The 15,252-nt window shown below is 35.4% G+C and overlaps 13 non-coding genes across 13 annotated transcripts; all 13 read left to right on the top strand.

Annotated features, from left to right (window-relative positions):
- The first annotated feature begins 834 nt into the window (after positions 1-834).
- Trnae-cuc (transfer RNA glutamic acid (anticodon CUC)) lies at positions 835-906 on the top strand. The gene has a single exon. It is a non-coding gene; the product is annotated as a tRNA-Glu (tRNA).
- Positions 907-1,532: 626 nt separating this feature from the next.
- Trnae-cuc (transfer RNA glutamic acid (anticodon CUC)) lies at positions 1,533-1,604 on the top strand. The gene has a single exon. It is a non-coding gene; the product is annotated as a tRNA-Glu (tRNA).
- A 1,592-nt stretch (positions 1,605-3,196) lies between these two features.
- Positions 3,197-3,268, top strand: Trnae-cuc (transfer RNA glutamic acid (anticodon CUC)). The gene has a single exon. It is a non-coding gene; the product is annotated as a tRNA-Glu (tRNA).
- A 622-nt stretch (positions 3,269-3,890) lies between these two features.
- Positions 3,891-3,962, top strand: Trnae-cuc (transfer RNA glutamic acid (anticodon CUC)). The gene has a single exon. It is a non-coding gene; the product is annotated as a tRNA-Glu (tRNA).
- A 1,572-nt stretch (positions 3,963-5,534) lies between these two features.
- Positions 5,535-5,606, top strand: Trnae-cuc (transfer RNA glutamic acid (anticodon CUC)). The gene has a single exon. It is a non-coding gene; the product is annotated as a tRNA-Glu (tRNA).
- Positions 5,607-6,237: 631 nt separating this feature from the next.
- Positions 6,238-6,309, top strand: Trnae-cuc (transfer RNA glutamic acid (anticodon CUC)). Its single transcript has one exon. It is a non-coding gene; the product is annotated as a tRNA-Glu (tRNA).
- Positions 6,310-7,892: 1,583 nt separating this feature from the next.
- Trnae-cuc (transfer RNA glutamic acid (anticodon CUC)) lies at positions 7,893-7,964 on the top strand. Its single transcript has one exon. It is a non-coding gene; the product is annotated as a tRNA-Glu (tRNA).
- Positions 7,965-8,594: 630 nt separating this feature from the next.
- Positions 8,595-8,666, top strand: Trnae-cuc (transfer RNA glutamic acid (anticodon CUC)). The gene has a single exon. It is a non-coding gene; the product is annotated as a tRNA-Glu (tRNA).
- A 1,561-nt stretch (positions 8,667-10,227) lies between these two features.
- On the top strand, positions 10,228-10,299 carry Trnae-cuc (transfer RNA glutamic acid (anticodon CUC)). The gene has a single exon. It is a non-coding gene; the product is annotated as a tRNA-Glu (tRNA).
- Positions 10,300-10,920: 621 nt separating this feature from the next.
- On the top strand, positions 10,921-10,992 carry Trnae-cuc (transfer RNA glutamic acid (anticodon CUC)). Its single transcript has one exon. It is a non-coding gene; the product is annotated as a tRNA-Glu (tRNA).
- Positions 10,993-12,595: 1,603 nt separating this feature from the next.
- Trnae-cuc (transfer RNA glutamic acid (anticodon CUC)) lies at positions 12,596-12,667 on the top strand. Its single transcript has one exon. It is a non-coding gene; the product is annotated as a tRNA-Glu (tRNA).
- A 625-nt stretch (positions 12,668-13,292) lies between these two features.
- On the top strand, positions 13,293-13,364 carry Trnae-cuc (transfer RNA glutamic acid (anticodon CUC)). The gene has a single exon. It is a non-coding gene; the product is annotated as a tRNA-Glu (tRNA).
- A 1,588-nt stretch (positions 13,365-14,952) lies between these two features.
- Trnae-cuc (transfer RNA glutamic acid (anticodon CUC)) lies at positions 14,953-15,024 on the top strand. The gene has a single exon. It is a non-coding gene; the product is annotated as a tRNA-Glu (tRNA).
- The last annotated feature ends 228 nt before the right edge of the window (positions 15,025-15,252 follow it).

Genomic DNA, 15,252 nt, shown 5'->3' with positions numbered 1-15,252 from the left:
AAATCATATTTTTCTAAATAAAAATCAAAAGCTTCTAATGATCAATGTTTCAATTAAGTTAAGCTATCATATGATATTTGAATAGCAACTTCAAAGTATTATAAGGAAAAGTTTTAACTTATTTGAACCTTTACACAACAAATGACACTTTGGAATTATACAGATGGAATTGATTTTAAATACAATTTACTTACATTAAAGTTTCCGACAATTTCTGTTTTTCATTTCATATTTCTTTTTCTTCCAGTCGTTAAATAGAGCTTGATAATAATCCAATTGTTTCATACTGTTACATATCCCCTAAAATATTTCGGTTTAACATATCGCACAATCAGTTTTTATCTCTACGCATGGCAAACATCTGTGTGTTCCTTACGATGGATAATGACAAACTGATGAAACATTTAGCAAAAAAAATCCTGGTACCGAAAAGTACTCGTAAGCATAATAGGTACAAGTAAATCAAACAGATGTGTGTATTTTTAAATCAACTTATCTTTTTGTTCGAGGTTAAGAAGCATGCAGTAAGTCAATTATTGCATGATTTCTCGTCACTCGGGAATTATTACCCCCTCACTTCGGGTAATAAACCCCTTATTACTCGAAAGCCACACAATAACCTTTATGCGTTTACTTATAAGTTAATTATTGTTTTTGTATACGGCAGTAACATCATCGGAACCCCTCAAGTAGCTGCTCTGCGGTTTGTGCAGTTGATAAACGAAAGGATGTAGCTCCTATATTGCGTTTGGTTTGGTTGCCTGTTCTGTCATGCAAATATATACAGTAGTGCATACCCCTTTAATACCGGGGCGTACATGTATGTTTGTATGGTCCCAAGTGGTCTAGTGGTTAGGATTCCGCGCTCTCACCGCGGCGGCCGGGGTTCGATTCCCCGCTTGGGAAGGTATTTTTTTATTATAATTTGTATTTATCAAATATTGTGCAAATCCCGTGTGTCGTCCATTGTGCTTTGTTCATTTTAGCCTAACGACTAACAAGTGTACAGTCTTATACAATTAATGAAAGTGTTGGTAAGTACACGTTAATTATCAGTTAACTAAAGATGGACATCATTATACAGTTGTTAATTGGAAAAAACTACAGAAAGTGTTCAACAACTTGTCAAGTAAAGTTTATTACAGCTGACCATGAAAGTGTTTAGATGATAATGCATGGTATGAAACTGAGGTAACACGCGCGTGAGCTAGGAGTGGTGAATATTATATCGTATTTGTCTTCAAAAATTCTTATAATAATGCAAATAATAATTTAATTTAAGTATGTGTCCTTTTGTTTTCAAACTTCCCGTATTAACTAATAAGAAATAAGTGGAAAGGCTTTGTAGATACTCGTGTTTACTAATAATATTTTTTGTGTACGGCAGTTAGAGACCCAGAAGTAGCTGCTCTACTGTTTGTGCTATTAGTTAACAAAGAGAAGAGAAGCAACTCCTATTTTGCGTGTAGTTTGGTTGCCTAGCTAAATAGTGCATACCCGTTTAATGCCGGGGCATATATGTATGTGTATGGTCCCAAGTGGTCTAGTGGTTAGGATTCCGCGCTCTCACCGCGGCGGCCGGGGTTCGATTCCCCGCTTGGGAAGGTTTTTTTTTACAATAAGTTATTATAATTTGTATTTCACAAATATTTGGCAAATCCCGTATATATTATTGTTATTCGTTGTGCTTTGTTCTTTTTGAGTGTACGATATAATACAATTGGTGAAAGTCTTAGTAGGTATATTACTTATCAGGTAGCTAAAGATGGATATCATAGATAATCATATCTTTCTGGGCATCCATATAATATAATAAAAACCCAACAACATACATATGTCAACACAATACTATTATAAGAGTGGCAGGTCTATAAACTATACATTTTTTAATTGTTGGAAAAACTACAGACAGTGGTGAACTGGTCAAGTAAAGTTGGTTACAGCTGATGTTCTCCTTGGTCATATTTAGAAATGTCTAGGTGATAATAAATGGTAAGAAACTGAGGTAAATAGCTAATCAGATGTAAAAATGAAGGTATACATAGTAGAACCCTTACTGCATACTTCCAACCTCTCACAAAGGAAAACTGTGGCCAATCAATCTATTTTTACCACAGCTGAGTCCACAATGATCCCCTTTCATGACCAACCAGGATTATCAGGCCATGAAAGGGGCTGAAACTGCCCTTTCATGGCCAATCAGGGCCATGAAAGAGGCAGGACATGTGTGCAGTAAACCATGGTAACACATGCTGTAGGAGAGGAAAGATAATCATCAATCACCATGTTCTAGTGATTAGGCCAATCAATAGACCAACTTAACAAAGCTGACAAGATTCTTAAAAAGACAATGCAATAAGAAAATCATATTTTTCTAAATAAAAATCAAAAGCTTCTAATGATCAATGTTTCAGTTAGAGTTAAGCTATCATATGATATTTGAATAGCAACTTCAAAGTATTATAAGCAAAAGTTTTAACTTATTTGAACCTTTACACAACAAATGACACTTTGGAATTATACAGATGGAATTGATTTTAAATACAATTTACTTACATTAAAGTTTCCGACAATTTCTGTTTTTCATTTCATATTTCTTTTTCTTCCAGTCGTTGAATAGAGCTTGATAATTATCAAATTGTTTCATACTGTTACATATCCCCTAAAGTATTTCGGTGTAACATATCGCACAATCAGTTTTTATCTCTACGCATGGCAAACATCTGTGTGTTCCTTACGATGGATAATGACAAACTGATGAAACATTTAGCAAAAAAAATCCTGGTACCGAAAAGTACTCGTAAGCATAATAGGTACAAGTAAATCAAACAGATGTGTGTATTTTTAAATCAACTTATCTTTTTGTTCGAGGTTAAGAAGCATACAGTAAGTCAATTATTGCATGATTTCTCGTCACTCGGGAATTATTACCCCCTCACTTCGGGTAATAAACCCCTTATTACTCGAAAGCCACACAATAACCTTTATGCGTTTACTTATAAAATAATTATTGTTTTTGTATACGGCAGTAACATCATCGGAACCCCTCAAGTAGCTGCTCTGCGGTTTGTGCAGTTGATAAACGAAAGGATGTAGCTCCTATATTGCGTTTGGTTTGGTTGCCTGTTCTGTCATGCAAATATATACAGTAGTGCATCCCCCTTTAATACCGGGGCGTACATGTATGTTTGTATGGTCCCAAGTGGTCTAGTGGTTAGGATTCCGCGCTCTCACCGCGGCGGCCGGGGTTCGATTCCCCGCTTGGGAAGGTATTTTTTATTATAATTTGCATTTATCAAATATTTGGCAAATCCCGTGTATCGTTCATCGTGCTTTGTTCATTTTAGCCTAACGACTAACAAGTGTACAGTCTTATACAATTAATGAAAGTGTTGGTAAGTACACGTTAATTATCAGTTAACTAAAGATGGACATGATTATACAGTTGTTAATTGGAAAACTACAGAAAGTGTTCAACAACTTGTCAAGTAAAGTTTATTACAGCTGACCATGAAAATATTTAGATGATAATGAATGGTATGAAACTGAGATAACACGCGGGTGAGCTAGGAGTGGTGAATATTATATCGTATTTGTCTTCAAAAATTCTTATTATAATGCAAATAATAATTTAATTCAAGTACGTGTCCTTTTGTTTTCAATTTCCCGTATTAACTAATAAGAAATAAGCGGAAAGGCTTTGTAGATACTCGTGTTTACTAATAATATTTTTTGTGTACGGCAGTTAGAGACCCAGAAGTAGCTGCTCTACTGTTTGTACAGTTAGTTAACAAAGAGAAGAGAAGCAACTCCTATTTTGCGTGTAGTTTGGTTGCCTAGCTAAATAGTGCATACCCGTTTAATGCCGGGGCATATATGTATGTGTATGGTCCCAAGTGGTCTAGTGGTTAGGATTCCGCGCTCTCACCGCGGCGGCCGGGGTTCGATTCCCCGCTTGGGAAGGTTTTTTTTTACAATAAGTTATTATAATTTGTATTTCACAAATATTTGGCAAATCCCGTATATATTATTGTTATTCGTTGTGCTTTGTTCTTTTTGAGTGTACGATATAATATTAATATAATTTATGAAAGTCTTAGTAGGTATATTACTTATCAGGTAGCTAAAGATGGATATCATAGATAATCATATGGTTCTGGGCATCCATATAATATAATAAAAACCCAACAACATACATATGTCAACACAATACTATTATAAGAGTGGCAGGTCTATAAACTATACATTTTTTAATTGTTGGAAAAACTACAGACAGTGGTGAACTGGTCAAGTAAAGTTGGTTACAGCTGATGTTCTCCTTGGCCATATTTAGAAATGTCTAGGTGATAATAAATGGTAAGAAACTGAGGTAAATAGCTAATCAGATGTAAAAATGAAGGTATACATAGTAGAACCCTTACTGCATACTCCCAACCTCTCACAAAGGAAAACTGTGGCCAATCAATCTATTTTTACCACAGCTGAGTCCACAATGATCCCCTTTCATGACCAACCAGGATTATCAGGCCATGAAAGGGGATGAAACTGCCCTTGAAAGGGGCAGGACATGTGTGCAGTAAACCATGGTAACACATGCTGTAGGAGAGGAAAGATAATCATCAATCACCATGTTCTAGTGATTAGGCCAATCAATAGACCAACTTAACAAAGCTGACAAGATTCTTAAAAAGACAATGCAATAAGAAAATCATATTTATCTAAATAAAAATCAAAAGCTTCTAATGATCAATGTTTCAAATAAGCTATCATATGATATTTGAATAGCAACTTCAAAGTATTATAAGGAAAAGTTTTAACTTATCATGAACCTTTACACAACAAATGACACTTTGGAATTATACAGATGGAATTGATTTTAAATACAATTTACTTACATTAAAGTTTCCGACAATTTCTGTTTTTCATTTCATATTTCTTTTTCTTCCAGTCGTTGAATAGAGCTTGATAATAATCCAATTGTTTCATACTGTTACATATCCCCTAAAATATTTCGGTGTAACATATCGCACAATCAGTTTTTATCTCTACGCATGGCAAACATCTGTGTGCTCCTTACGATGGATAATGACAAACTGATTAAACATTGAGCAAAGAACCCCTGGTACCGAAAAGTACTCGTAAGCATAATGGGTACAAGTAAATCAAACAGATGTGTGTATTTTTAAATCAACTTATATTTTTGTTCGAGGTTAAGAAGCATACAGTAAGTCAATTATTGCATGATTTCTCGTCACTCGGGACTTATTTTCCCCTCACTTCGGGTAATAAACCCCTTATTACTCGAAAGCCACACAATAACCTTTATGCGTTTAATAATGAAATAATTATGTTTTTTGTATACGGCAGTAACATCATCGGAACCCCTCAAGTAGCTGCTCTACGGTTTGTGCAGTTGATAAACGAAAGGATGTAGCTCCTATATTGCGTTTGGTTTGGTTGCCTGTTCTGTCATGCAAATATATATGCAGTAGTGCATACCCCTTTAATGCCGGGGCGTACATGTGTTTGTATGGTCCCAAGTGGTCTAGTGGTTAGGATTCCGCGCTCTCACCGCGGCGGCCGGGGTTCGATTCCCCGCTTGGGAAGGTATTTTTTATTATAATTTGCATTTATCAAATATTTGGCAAATCCCGTGTATCGTTCATCGTGCTTTGTTCATTTTAGCCTAACGACTAACAAGTGTACAGTCTTATACAATTAATGAAAGTGTTGGTAAGTACACGTTAATTATCAGTTAACTAAAGATGGACATCATTATACAGTTGTTAATTGGAAAACTACAGAAAGTGTTCAACAACTTGTCAAGTAAAGTTTATTACAGCTGACCATGAAAGTGTTTAGATGATAATGCATGGTATGAAACTGAGGTAACACGCGCGTGAGCTAGGAGTGGTGAATATTATATCGTATTTGTCTTCAAAAATTCTTATAATAAATGCAAATAATAATTTAATTTAAGTATGTGTCCTTTTGTTTTCAAACTTCCCGTATTAACTAATTATATATAAGATGAAAGGCTTTGTAGATACTCGTGTTTACTAATAATAATTATTGTTTTTTGTGCACGGCAGTTAGAGACCCAGAAGTAGCTGCTCTACTGTTTGTACAGTTAGTTAACAAAGAGAAGAGAAGCAACTCCTATTTTGCGTGTAGTTTGGTTGCCTAGCTAAATAGTGCATACCCGTTTAATGCCGGGGCATATATGTGTGTGTATGGTCCCAAGTGGTCTAGTGGTTAGGATTCCGCGCTCTCACCGCGGCGGCCGGGGTTCGATTCCCCGCTTGGGAAGGTATTTTTTTTAAATAAGTTATTATAATTTGTATTTCACAAATATTTGGCAAATCCCGTATATATTATTGTTATTCGTTGTGCTTTGTTCTTTTTGAGTGTACGATATAATATAATTTATGAAAGTCTTAGTAGGTATATTACTTATCAGGTAGCTAAAGATGGATATCATAGATAATCATATGGTTCTGGGCATCCATATAATATAATAAAAACCCAACAACATACATATGTCAACACAATACTATTATAAGAGTGGCAGGTCTATAAAAACTATACATTTTTTAATTGTTGGAAAAACTACAGACAGTGGTGAACTGGTCAAATAAAGTTGGTTACAGCTCATGTTCTCCTTGGCCATATTTAGAAATGTCTAGGTGATCATGAATGGTAAGAAACTGAGGTAAATAACTAATTAGATGTAAAAAATCAAGGTATACATAGCAGAACCCTTACTGCATACTTCCAACCTCTCACAAAGGAAAACTGTGGCCAATAAATCTATTTTTACCACAGTTGAGTCCACAATAATCCCCTTTCATGACCAACCAGGATTATCAGGCCATGAAAGGGGATGAAACTGCCCTTTCATGGCCAATCAGGGCCATGAAAGGGGCAGGACATGTGTGCAGTAAACCATGGTAACACATGCTGTAGGAGAGGAAAGATAATCATCAATCACCATGTTCTAGTGATTAGGCCAATCAATAGACCAACTTAACAAAGCTGACAAGATTTTTAAAAAGACAATGCAATAAGAAAATCATATTTATTTAAATAAAAATCAAAAGCTTCTAATGATCAATGTTTCAATTAAGCTATCATATGATATTTGAATAGCAACTTCAAAGTATTGTAAGGAAAAGTTTTAACTTATCAGGAACCTTTACACAACAAATGACACTTTGGAATTATACAGATGGAATTGATTTTAAATACAATTTACTTACATTAAAGTTTCCGACAATTTCTGTTTTTCATTTCATATTTCTTTTTCTTCCAGTCGTTGAATAGAGCTTGATAATTATCAAATTGTTTCATACTGTTACATATCCCCTAAAGTATTTCGGTGTAACATATCGCACAATCAGTTTTTATCTCTACGCATGGCAAACATCTGTGTGCTCCTTACGATGGATAATGACAAACTGATTAAACATTGAGCAAAGAACCCCTGGTACCGAAAAGTACTCGTAAGCATAATGGGTACAAGTAAATCAAACAGATGTGTGTATTTTTAAATCAACTTATCTTTTTGTTCGAGGTTAAGAAGCATACAGTAAGTCAATTATTGCATGATTTCTCGTCACTCGGGACTTATTTTCCCCTCACTTCGGGTAATAAACCCCTTATTACTCGAAAGCCACACAATAACCTTTATGCGTTTAATAATAAAATAATTATTGTTTTTGTATACGGCAGTAACATCATCGGAACCCCTCAAGTAGCTGCTCTGCGGTTTGTGCAGTTGATAAACGAAAGGATGTAGCTCCTATATTGCGTTTGGTTTGGTTGCCTGTTCTGTCATGCAAATATATGCAGTAGTGCATACCCCTTTAATGCCGGGGCGTATGTATGTATGGTCCCAAGTGGTCTAGTGGTTAGGATTCCGCGCTCTCACCGCGGCGGCCGGGGTTCGATTCCCCGCTTGGGAAGGTATTTTTTATTATAATTTGTATTTATCAAATATTTGGCAAATCCCGTGTATCGTTCATCGTGCTTTGTTCATTTTAGCCTAACGACTAACAAGTGTACAGTCTTATACAATTAATGAAAGTGTTGGTAAGTACACGTTAATTATCAGTTAACTAAAGATGGACATCATTATACAGTTGTTAATTGGAAAACTACAGAAAGTGTTCAACAACTTGTCAAGTAAAGTTTATTACAGCTGACCATGAAAGTGTTTAGATGATAATGCATGGTATGAAACTGAGGTAACACGCGCGTGAGCTAGGAGTGGTGAATATTATATCGTATTTGTCTTCAAAAATTCTTATAATAATGCAAATAATAATTTAATTTAAGTATGTGTCCTTTTGTTTTCAAACTTCCCGTATTAACTAATTATATATAAGATGAAAGGCTTTGTAGATACTCGTGTTTACTAATAATAATTATTGTTTTTTGTGCACGGCAGTTAGAGACCCAGAAGTAGCTGCTCTACTGTTTGTACAGTTAGTTAACAAAGAGAAGAGAAGCAACTCCTATTTTGCGTGTAGTTTGGTTGCCTAGCTAAATAGTGCATACCCGTTTAATGCCGGGGCATATATGTATGTGTATGGTCCCAAGTGGTCTAGTGGTTAGGATTCCGCGCTCTCACCGCGGCGGCCGGGGTTCGATTCCCCGCTTGGGAAGGTTTTTTTTTACAATAAGTTATTATAATTTGTATTTCACAAATATTTGGCAAATCCCGTATATATTATTGTTATTCGTTGTGCTTTGTTCTTTTTGAGTGTACGATATAATATAATTTATGAAAGTCTTAGTAGGTATATTACTTATCAGGTAGCTAAAGATGGATATCATAGATAATCATATGGTTCTGGGCATCCATATAATATAATAAAAACCCAACAACATACATATGTCAACACAATACTATTATAAGAGTGGCAGGTCTATAAACTATACATTTTTTAATTGTTGGAAAAACTACAGACAGTGGTGAACTGGTCAAGTAAAGTTGGTTACAGCTGATGTTCTCCTTGGCCATATTTAGAAATGTCTAGATGATCATGAATGGTAAGAAACTGAGGTAAATAACTAATTAGATGTAAAAATCAAGGTATACATAGCAGAACCCTTACTGCATACTTCCAACCTCTCACAAAGGAAAACTGTGGCCAATAAATCTATTTTTACCACAGTTGAGTCCACAATGATCCCCTTTCATGACCAACCAGGATTATCAGGCCATGAAAGGGGATGAAACTGCCCTTGAAAGGGGCAGGACATGTGTGCAGTAAACCATGGTAACACATGCTGTAGGAGAGGAAAGATAATCATCAATCACCATGTTCTAGTGATTAGGCCAATCAATAGACCAACTTAACAAAGCTGACAAGATTCTTAAAAAGACAATGCAATAAGAAAATCATATTTATCTAAATAAAAATCAAAAGCTTCTAATGATCAATGTTTCAATTAAGCTATCATATGATATTTGAATAGCAACTTCAAAGTATTATAAGGAAAAGTTTTAACTTATCATGAACCTTTACACAACAAATGACACTTTGGAATTATACAGATGGAATTGATTTTAAATACAATTTACTTACATTAAAGTTTCCGACAATTTCTGTTTTTCATTTCATATTTCTTTTTCTTCCAGTCGTTGAATAGAGCTTGATAATTATCAAATTGTTTCATACTGTTACATATCCCCTAAAGTATTTCGGTGTAACATATCGCACAATCAGTTTTTATCTCTACGCATGGCAAACATCTGTGTGTTCCTTACGATGGATAATGACAAACTGATTAAACATTGAGCAAAGAACCCCTGGTACCGAAAAGTACTCGTAAGCATAATGGGTACAAGTAAATCAAACAGATGTGTGTATTTTTAAATCAACTTATCTTTTTGTTCGAGGTTAAGAAGCATGCAGTAAGTCAATTATTGCATGATTTCTCGTCACTCGGGAATTATTACCCCCTCACTTCGGGTAATAAACCCCTTATTACTCGAAAGCCACACAATAACCTTTATGCGTTTAATAATGAAATAATTATGTTTTTTTGTATACGGCAGTAACATCATCGGAACCCCTCAAGTAGCTGCTCTACGGTTTGTGCAGTTAGTAAACGAAAGGAAGTAACTCCTATATTGCGTTTGGTTTGGTTGCCTGTTCTGTCATGCAAATATATGCAGTAGTGCATACCCCTTTAATGCCGGGGCGTATGTATGTATGGTCCCAAGTGGTCTAGTGGTTAGGATTCCGCGCTCTCACCGCGGCGGCCGGGGTTCGATTCCCCGCTTGGGAAGGTATTTTTTATTATAATTTGCATTTATCAAATATTTGGCAAATCCCGTGTATCGTTCATCGTGCTTTGTTCATTTTAGCCTAACGACTAACAAGTGTACAGTCTTATACAATTAATGAAAGTGTTGGTAAGTACACGTTAATTATCAGTTAACTAAAGATGGACATCATTATACAGTTGTTAATTGGAAAACTACAGAAAGTGTTCAACAACTTGTCAAGTAAAGTTTATTACAGCTGACCATGAAAGTGTTTAGATGATAATGCATGGTATGAAACTGAGGTAACACGCGCGTGAGCTAGGAGTGGTGAATATTATATCGTATTTGTCTTCAAAAATTCTTATAATAATGCAAATAATAATTTAATTCAAGTACGTGTCCTTTTGTTTTCAATTTCCCCTATTAACTAATAAGAAATAAGTGGAAAGGCTTTGTAGATACTCGTGTTTACTAATAATATTTTTTTGTGTACGGCATTAGAGACCCAGAAGTAGCTGCTCTACTGTTTGTGCTATTAGTTAAGAAAGAGAAGAGGAGTAACTCATATTTTGCGTGTAGTTTGGTGCCTAGCTAAATAGTGCATACCCGTTTAATGCCGGGGCATATATGTGTGTGTATGGTCCCAAGTGGTCTAGTGGTTAGGATTCCGCGCTCTCACCGCGGCGGCCGGGGTTCGATTCCCCGCTTGGGAAGGTATTTTTTTTAAATAAGTTATTATAATTTGTATTTCACAAATATTTGGCAAATTCCGTATATGTTATTGTTATTCGTTGTGCTTTGTTCTTTTTTAGCCTAACGGCTAACGAGTGTACGGTATAATACAATTGGTGAAAGTCTTAGTAGGTATATTACTTATCAGGTAGCTAAAGATGGATATCATAGATAATCATATCTTTCTGGGCATTCATATAATATAATAAAAACCCAACAACATACATATGTCAACACAATACTATTAAAAGAGTGGCAGGTCTATAAACTATACATTTTTTAATTGTTGGAAAAACTACAGACAGTGGTGAACTGGTCAAGTAAAGTTGGTTACAGCTGATGTTCTCCTTGGCCATATTTAGAAATGTCTAGATGATCATGAATGGTAAGAAACTGAGGTAAATAACTAATTAGATGTAAAAATCAAGGTATACATAGCAGAACCCTTACTGCATACTTCCAACCTCTCACAAAGGAAAACTGTGGCCAATAAATCTATTTTTACCACAGTTGAGTCCACAATAATCCACTTTCATGACCAATCAGGATTATCAGGCCATGAAAGGGGCTGAAACTGCCCTTTCATGGCCAATCAGGGCCATGAAAGAGGCAGGACATGTGTGCAGTAAACCATGGTAACACATGCTGTAGGAGAGGAAAGATAATCATCAATCACCATGTTCTAGTGATTAGGCCAATCAATAGACCAACTTAACAAAGCTGACAAGATTCTTAAAAAGACAATGCAATAAGAAAATCATATTTATCTAAATAAAAATCAAAAGCTTCTAATGATCAATGTTTCAAATAAGCTATCATATGATATTTGAATAGCAACTTCAAAGTATTATAAGGAAAAGTTTTAACTTATCATGAACCTTTACACAACAAATGACACTTTGGAATTATACAGATGGAATTGATTTTAAATACAATTTACTTACATTAAAGTTTCCGACAATTTCTGTTTTTCATTTCATATTTCTTTTTCTTCCAGTCGTTAAATAGAGCTTGATGATAATCCAATTGTTTCATACTGTTACATATCCCCTAAAATATTTCGGTTTAACATATCGCACAATCAGTTTTTATCTCTACGCATGGCAAACATCTATGTGTTCCTTACGATGGATAATGACAAACTGATGAAACATTTAGCAAAGAACCCCTGGTACCGAAAAGTACTCGTAAGCATAATAGGTACAAGTAAATCAAACAGATGTGTGTATTTTTAAATCAACTTATCTTTTTGTTCGAGGTTAAGAAGCATGCAGTAAGTCAATTATTGCATGATTTCTCGTCACTCGGGAATTATTACCCCCCTCACTTCGGGTAATAAACCCCTTATTACTCGAAAGCCACACAATAACCTTTATGCGTTTACTTATAAGTTAATTATTGTTTTTGTATACGGCAGTAACATCATCGGAACCCCTCAAGTAGCTGCTCTGCGGTTTGTGCAGTTGATAAACGAAAGGATGTAGCTCCTATATTGCGTTTGGTTTGGTTGCCTGTTCTGTCATGCAAATATATACAGTAGTGCATCCCCCTTTAATACCGGGGCGTACATGTATGTTTGTATGGTCCCAAGTGGTCTAGTGGTTAGGATTCCGCGCTCTCACCGCGGCGGCCGGGGTTCGATTCCCCGCTTGGGAAGGTATTTTTTTTTTATTATAATTTGCATTTATCAAATATTTGGCAAATCCCGTGTATCGTTCATCGTGCTTTGTTCATTTTAGCCTAACGACTAACAAGTGTACAGTCTTATACAATTAAGGAAAGTGTTGGTAAGTACACGTTAATTATCAGTTAACTAAAGATGGACATGATTATACAGTTGTTAATTGGAAAACTACAGAAAGTGTTCAACAACTTGTCAAGTAAAGTTTATTACAGCTGACCATGAAAATATTTAGATGATAATGAATGGTATGAAACTGAGATAACACGCGGGTGAGCTAGGAGTGGTGAATATTATATCGCATTTGTCTTCAAAAATTCTTATTATAATGCAAATAATAATTTAATTCAAGTACGTGTCCTTTTGTTTTCAATTTCCCGTATTAACTAATAAGAAATAAGCGGAAAGGCTTTGTAGATACTCGTGTTTACTAATAATATTTTTTGTGTACGGCAGTTAGAGACCCAGAAGTAGCTGCTCTACTGTTTGTGCTATTAGTTAAGAAAGAGAAGAGGAGTAACTCATATTTTGCGTGTAGTTTGGTGCCTAGCTAAATAGTGCATACCCGTTTAATGCCGGGGCATATATGTGTGTGTATGGTCCCAAGTGGTCTAGTGGTTAGGATTCCGCGCTCTCACCGCGGCGGCCGGGGTTCGATTCCCCGCTTGGGAAGGTATTTTTTTTAAATAAGTTATTATAATTTGTATTTCACAAATATTTGGCAAATTCCGTATATGTTATTGTTATTCGTTGTGCTTTGTTCTTTTTGAGTGTACGATATAATATAATTTATGAAAGTCTTAGTAGGTATATTACTTATCAGGTAGCTAAAGATGGATATCATAGATAATCATATGGTTCTGGGCATCCATATAATATAATAAAAACCCAGAACAACATACATATGTCAACACAATACTATTATAAGAGTGGCAGGTCTATAAACTATACATTTTTTAATTGTTGGAAAAACTACAGACAGTGGTGAACTGGTCAAGTAAAGTTGGTTACAGCTGATGTTCTCCTTGGCCATATTTAGAAATGTCTAGATGATCATGAATGGTAAGAAACTGAGGTAAATAGCTAATCAGATGTAAAAATGAAGGTATACATAGTAGAACCCTTACTGCATACTCCCAACCTCTCACAAAGGAAAACTGTGGCCAATCAATCTATTTTTACCACAGCTGAGTCCACAATGATCCCCTTTCATGACCAACCAGGATTATCAGGCCATGAAAGGGGATGAAACTGCCCTTTCATGGCCAATCAGGGCCATGAAAGGGGCAGGACATGTGTGCAGTAAACCATGGTAACACATGCTGTAGGAGAGGAAAGATAATCATCAATCACCATGTTCTAGTGATTAGGCCAATCAATAGACCAACTTAACAAAGCTGACAAGATTCTTAAAAAGACAATGCAATAAGAAAATCATATTTTTCTAAATAAAAATCAAAAGCTTCTAATGATCAATGTTTCAGTTAGAGTTAAGCTATCATATGATATTTGAATAGCAACTTCAAAGTATTATAAGCAAAAGTTTTAACTTATTTGAACCTTTACACAACAAATGACCTTTGGAATTATACAGATGGAATTGATTTTAAATACAATTTACTTACATTAAAGTTTCCGACAATTTCTGTTTTTCATTTCATATTTCTTTTTCTTCCAGTCGTTAAATAGAGCTTGATAATAATCCAATTGTTTCATACTGTTACATATCCCCTAAAATATTTCGGTTTAACATATCGCACAATCAGTTTTTATCTCTACGCATGGCAAACATCTGTGTGTTCCTTACGATGGATAATGACAAACTGATTAAACATTGAGCAAAGAACCCCTGGTACCGAAAAGTACTCGTAAGCATAATAGGTACAAGTAAATCAAACAGATGTGTGTATTTTTAAATCAACTTATCTTTTTGTTCGAGGTTAAGAAGCATGCAGTAAGTCAATTATTGCATGATTTCTCGTCACTCGGGAATTATTACCCCCTCACTTCGGGTAATAAACCCCTTATTACTCGAAAGCCACACAATAACCTTTATGCGTTTACTTATAAGTTAATTATTGTTTTTGTATACGGCAGTAACATCATCGGAACCCCTCAAGTAGCTGCTCTGCGGTTTGTGCAGTTGATAAACGAAAGGATGTAGCTCCTATATTGCGTTTGGTTTGGTTGCCTGTTCTGTCATGCAAATATATACAGTAGTGCATCCCCCTTTAATACCGGGGCGTACATGTATGTATGGTCCCAAGTGGTCTAGTGGTTAGGATTCCGCGCTCTCACCGCGGCGGCCGGGGTTCGATTCCCCGCTTGGGAAGGTATTTTTTTTTTTATAATTTGTATTTATCAAATATTGTGCAAATCCCGTGTATCGTCCATTGTGCTTTGTTCATTTTAGCCTAACGACTAACAAGTGTACAGTCTTATACAATTAATGAAAGTGTTGGTAAGTACACGTTAATTATCAGTTAACTAAAGATGGACATCATTATACAGTTGTTAATTGGAAAACTACAGAAAGTGTTCAACAACTTGTCAAGTAAAG

The sequence above is a fragment of the Argopecten irradians genome, chromosome 8 (genome assembly GCF_041381155.1).
Source record: "Argopecten irradians isolate NY chromosome 8, Ai_NY, whole genome shotgun sequence".
Taxonomy (NCBI): Eukaryota; Metazoa; Mollusca; class Bivalvia; order Pectinida; family Pectinidae; genus Argopecten; species Argopecten irradians.
The sequence above is the reverse complement of the archived record's forward strand: the minus strand, read 5'-3'. Positions and strand labels throughout refer to the sequence as shown.